General features: G+C 35.5%; 1 non-coding gene across 1 annotated transcript; it reads right to left on the bottom strand.

The window, feature by feature from the left end:
* Window positions 1–529: 529 nt before the first annotated feature.
* LOC126024844 (small nucleolar RNA SNORA51) lies at window positions 530–662 on the bottom strand. Its single transcript, XR_007500943.1, has one exon. It is a non-coding gene; the product is annotated as a small nucleolar RNA SNORA51 (small nucleolar RNA).
* Window positions 663–6,178: the final 5,516 nt, after the last annotated feature.

Genomic DNA, 6,178 nt, shown 5'->3' with positions numbered 1-6,178 from the left:
CCTTTTTTCTTACTTTCTTTCTCTCTCTTTCTTCTTTCTTTCTTCTTTCTTTCTTTCTTTCTTTCTTTTTTCTTTCTTTCTTTCTTTCTTTCTTTCTTTCTTTCTTTCTTTCTTCCTTCCTTCCTTCCTTCCTTCCTTCCTTCATCCCTTCCTTCCTTCCTTCTTTCTTTCTTTCTTTTCTTTCTTTCTTTCTTTCTTTGTTTCTTTCTTTCTTTCTTTCTCTCTTTCTTTCTTTCTTTCTTTCTTTCTTCTTTCTTTCTTTTGTTTCTTCTTTGTTTCTTTCTTCCTCCTTTATTTCTTCTTTCTCATTTTTCCTTCCTTCCTCCATTCATTTCTTTCTCTCTTACTTCCTCCCTTCCTTCCTCCCTTTCTACTTCCCTTTCTTCCTCCCTTCTTCCACCCCTCCTTCTCTTCCCCTTCCTTCCTTCCTTCCTTCCTTCCTTCCTTCCTTCCTTCCTTCCTTCCTTCCTTCCTTGCTTCCTTCCTTCCTTCCTTCCTTTTTCTCAAGCAAATTAATATTCTTCTTTTTTTTTGTCCTCCAATTCACAATACAGACCAAGCAAAGAGCCTGTGTTGAGGTGTATATGGGGTGCATTTACTGTATCTCCTCTTTCTATACAGTCAGTGTAAAGAACACAGCCTGTGGTAAAAATTGGGAGGCCTTATCTTTTTTTTTTTTTTTTGGTTTTTGGTTTTTGGGCCACACCCGGTGACGCTCAGGGGTTACTCCTGGCTATGCGCTCAGAAGTCGCTCCTGGCTTGGGGGACCATATGGGACGCCGGGGGATCGAACCGTGGTCTGTCCTAGGCTAGCGCAGGTAAGGCAGGCACCTTACCTTTAGCGCCACCGCCCGGCCCCGGGAGGCCTTATCTTTTCTTTTATTATTTTTTAAATATATATACATACATATATATACATATACATACATATATACATATATATACATATACATACATATATATACATATACATACATCCTTCTCCAGTGCAACATTCCCATGACCAATATCCCAAGTGTCCTGCCTCTCCACCCCACACCGGCCTGTACTCTAGACAGGCTTTCTACTACCCTCATTCAGTCACATTTTGTTATGATAGTTCTCAGTGTAATATTTCTGTGACTGCACTAAAAGATTCCTTCGGTGAGCTTCAGGTCGGGAGCTGGACCCTCCAGTCCTCCTCTATTTTGTCTCTGAGAATCTTTACACAAATGTTTTTCATTTTTCTCAAAACGCAAATCAACATTCTTTAGAGTGAGAAAATCAGGGCCTGAGCGGTGATGGAAATGGTAAGGCGTCTGCCCTTGCTAGCCTAGAACAAACCATGGTTGGATCCTCCAGTGTCACATATGGTCCCCCAAGCCAGAAGCGATTTCTGAGCGCATAGCTAGGAGTAACCCCTGAGTGTCATCGGGTGTGGCCCAAAAACAAAGAAAAAGAATGAGAAACTCACAGGCAAAACACTTAACTTTCTCTGTTTCTAGGGAAAATGTTGTCATTTAAAAAGCTCTTCCTAAACAGGACAATCTTCTTGAGTATTTCATTCCTGAGACTCTTTGCATTCTTTCCTTGTGAACTAAAGTGGTAGTCACCAGAGAATATTTATAAAAGGCAAGAGGGAGCAATTAAACTATTCAGTACTGGGTTATGAATACAATGTTTAAAAGATTAGATGACTTTCTGAATGCTTCTTCCAAGCCAAGCATCCTTTACCCTTTTGGGGGAGAGGTGGCTATATGTCAAGTTTGTAAGAATCCAACATAAGAACAACATGTGAGAAAAACAGAAAACAGTGGGATGAAACTATAAATGGCAAGTTCAAAATGATGCTCTTTTTTGAACCATTATAAAATATTCTGAGGTTATCTCAATGATCAAAAAGTAAGTGGACCATGAAACAATCTGAAGGATAAAGTAAAGTAAGTAAGAGGAATCTGTCAATGTTTGCAGCAATTGGATGTCCTATTACAAATCTACTACTTGTGTCAGTGTCCCTCTATTAATGACCCATGTATCCCTCTTTATGTCACTGGATCACCTACTTAGCAAATTCCTGTACTAAAACTTTCTTTATAATGTTTATTTATACTGTATTGATTCTTGTGGTTTGATATTCATAGTTTTTCATCTCCACATCACTTATATAAACAAGACCCTCTACCAATGATCTCATGTTGCCATTGCCATAAGATCACTTGTTATTCTTCCCTTTCACTCCCCTCCTTCTTGGCATATATAAATATTTTTATTTAAAAATATATGATTTAAATCACAGGGAAGAAAAGGTATCAATGTATACATCAAATGCATGATAAAGAATACTAATTTCCATCTTAACATTTCTCAGAAAAAAAGTAGTAGGAATAAATTCATAGCAAAATAAGTGAAGTAAAAAACATAAAGTGAAAGTATAGTAATGTTTAATATGAGGTACTTTGGTAACTGCCATTGTATCAAATGAAGAGTTTTATCTAATGGAGAAAATATACATAGTTTGTGGAACAGAACTCTTAAATAGTGCTCTTCTATAGTTCTAATGAAAGCTCTCATATGCAACAAAAGTAAATATTCATATGTATTTATATGTATAAATATCTTATGTATGTATTTATATGTAGTACATACATATATAAAATATATACATATGTTTTGTAAACAACTAAATTTTTAGTATTTAATTATGTATTTATTGATGCTCGGGACCATATGGGATGCTGGATATTTAAACCTGCATTCATTCTGCATCAGAAGCTTGCAAAGCAAATGCCCCTATAGCTGTGCCATCACTCTGGCCCTTAGTGTATTTTTATATTGAAGGGGACCTCACTCGAAAGTGAAGTCAGCTTGAAATCAACTGCATTCTGGAAAATCTACGTTTTGCCACCCATTTTTATTTTTTATTTTTTAGATTAAAGAATTCAAATAGAAGGGTAATAAATTATGTGTGCTTGTTCACGAAGTCACTGCCAAGACTGAAAACCAGAAATCTAGAATGAATAAATTGTTTTCTGAATAACACAATGTTAACAAAATATACTTTGTAAAAGTATTTTATTTTACACAGTGATAACTTGTGCAGACAAGAGATTCGAAAACCACCCTATATTTGGAGGTCCACTTACTGTGTGGGATGATTGCATTTTCTTGTGGACAATGAATTTTCATCAACCTTTTTACCCCTTACTTTACAAGAAATTTTCAGATTATTCATCATAGCTGGAAAAAATGAACATTTAAGATAATGAAGAACACACAGAGAAACAGAAATTCAAAGAAAATAAATCCAAAGAAATTTTACATATATTTTTTGGAACATTTAGCTTGTTACTTACATCTTTTTATTTAATTTATTTTTAATTTTAGTTTTTGAACTACACCAATCTATGCTCAGGGCTTATTTATGGTACAGAGCTCAGGAGTCATTCGTGGAAAGGATTCAGAGGCCATATGTGGTGCTATAGATTAAATACATGAAAAGCAAGTACTTTAAGCATTGTACTTTCTTTCTGGCCACAATCTTTATTATTTCTTTAGGCTTTAGGCTTTTAATGAATTTTAAAAGACATATCTTGCTAAAGAAAAAATAACTTACTATGAAATTTCTTATTATTTAGCAAAATAAGTATACATAACTTAACTAAAATACTTTTTCTGTTTTTAAGGTCATGAGATATCTTGCTCTTATGCATCTCATTATTCTTTATGTTTTGCTCTTACATTTCTCATTATTCTTTCCAAAAGTCTCATAATAAAGCAAGTTTTTTTTCCACAGAAAAACTCTAAGCAGATTTGCAAATAAGGCTACTATTTTGTGTCATATTGTACTGGATAAAAACTCGTCAATAATTTTCCACACATTTTAGTTTTTGGAGAGAAATTTCTATTTAGTCTATGCCTTTGTATGTAACTGTGAGTCAGTTTTTACTCAGAAGCTGACAATGGCATATTTTTCTATCTTAGTTATTTCCTTGGGATTTTTGACCATCCTGTTTTGGCTCCTTCTGCTGGAAATGAATCTCTAAGTATTAAAAGAATTCAGGGTTTAGAATTCAGGAAGTAAATGTTTGCATCATAAATGCCCGCTCAAAGAGATTACAGAAGCTTTTTAATTAACTTTCATGGTGTACAAAACCACAATAACATACCTTCCAAATGATTTCTGTCACATTTTCATCATTGCTTTTAAAATAAAGTGTTTTCACTTCAGAAACAATTTTTATTATTTAATAATATGAGTCAAGAAGGAATTATTTTATTTATGAATGGATGAAAGCATTAGTACTTAGTATTAGCGTAGAAAGCATCAGTATTTATAACAGCATGATCTTTAGATAAACCAATCTCTATTCATTGTATAACATAAAGTGGAAGTCTTGCACCTGTTTGGTCTTGATGCCTCCCTTATTTCCCCCTCTAACTGGAGGCAGGACTAGCTAGTTCAAGTTGCGTGGTTTTGTTTGAAAAAGAGAAAAGTGATTTTTTTTCTTTTTGTTTTGTTTTTTTTTTGTTGTTGTTGTAGTTTTTTTGTTTTGTTTTGTTTTTTTTAATTTATTTATTTATCTTTTTAAATGATTGTCCTATATATATATTTGTGAGCACATACATTTTTAATTCCCTTTTTTTTTTTCTTTTTTTCTCCTCGTTTTTGGGTATGTGACCTCTTTTGGTTATCCCATCAGTCCACCCACAAATACACAGACATTATAATGTAGCACCACTTCCCCCTGCAAAGGCACACTAAGTAAAGGGGAAATCTTACATATAAAAAAAAGAGCTCCTATCTACTAGAGATAGGAACTCATAGTTGTTTACAATATGGGGATATCTCCTGCCTTGAAAATATGTCATGTGGAATCAACTTAGACCTCAGGTGATTAGATACCATTCATCCAGCCTTGAACCCTTGATCCCCGACATAGAAACGGCACAGCTCTTCACAACAGCTGCAGGAAACAAACTCCATCCGGGACAGCCTTGATACGTCGGGACCAACAACAAGGCCCAGCTCTAACATGATATCCTGACAACGAGGAAAATGCGAACATCTTGACCTTAGAGCAGATTAGCCTACCTTACCAACTAACGACAAGACAAAACCAGAAGTCTTGGCACCCTTTGGTAGGTCCAAAAACCAAGATCGGGATTTGCAGATGACTGGCTGCTAGAACCACGACCAGACTGTATACATCTTGGAACCAATAAAAGAGCCCTAGTTTAGGGTTTGAAATATGACCTGCACAATAATCATGATCCCCAGTCCCAAAGGTCTGGCAGAGACAATGGTAATGGAATGGGGCTTTTGGAAGCACAAAGAAAGACGCTATCCTAGGTGCCACCCTAGGTTCAGTGCAAAGACCAAGATCCTCAACCACAGAAGATGGATTAAAATGACACTGAGGTAACAGAACCTCTAGAACCACAAAGACTGACTTCATCATAAGTCCCACCTCAGGAGCTGTGCAGATACTGAGACCTCTAAATACAGAGCAGAAGTCTTCCACACACATACACACACACACACAAAAACAAAACAAAAAAAAAAAAAAAACCACCACCGGGAAAGTAAAGGACCCTGATCCTGAGCAAAGTCTAGAGTTGATCCCATGACAGTATGCTCCAAGGACGGAGAAACCCCATATCACTTAGGCCAAGTGAATTCCTTTTCGAATGACCCCAATATTTTCTGTGCCAGGGCAGGAGGGAAAAAAACAAATACAAAAAAGCACAAAACCTTGGTTATTTTTATATAAATATATATATTACCTTTATTTATTATTGTTATTATTATTTTTGATTTACCTATCTATTTTGGTCGATTTCTTTGTTTGGATGCGATTATTGAAAGTGTTGTCCCCAATTATACTTATTTTTTTTCTCTCTTCCTTTCTTCTCTTTCGTTATGTGCTATGCCATGTTTCTCAATTCAAGACAGGGTGTGATTTTTGTTTGTCTGTTTTTGTTTTTGTTTTTGTTGGTTTGTTTGTTTTGCCTGTTCTTTGAGGTGCTTATCGATATAGCTGGAGCCCTCACTGGATATTTGATACTTCTTTTTGGTACTAGTGGAGTGTTTCACCTTCTTTTTCTCCATCTCCCAAATTGATGATAAGAGCCTTTAGAAGGACTCCACCCATTTTCGGGGTATTAGACTCTTACCCCCAGTTTTATCACTTTTTCTCTT

This window comes from Suncus etruscus, chromosome 12 (genome assembly GCF_024139225.1).
Source record: "Suncus etruscus isolate mSunEtr1 chromosome 12, mSunEtr1.pri.cur, whole genome shotgun sequence".
Taxonomy (NCBI): Eukaryota; Metazoa; Chordata; class Mammalia; order Eulipotyphla; family Soricidae; genus Suncus; species Suncus etruscus.
Note: the sequence above shows the minus strand (reverse complement) of the source record. Positions and strands in the feature narration are given on the sequence as shown.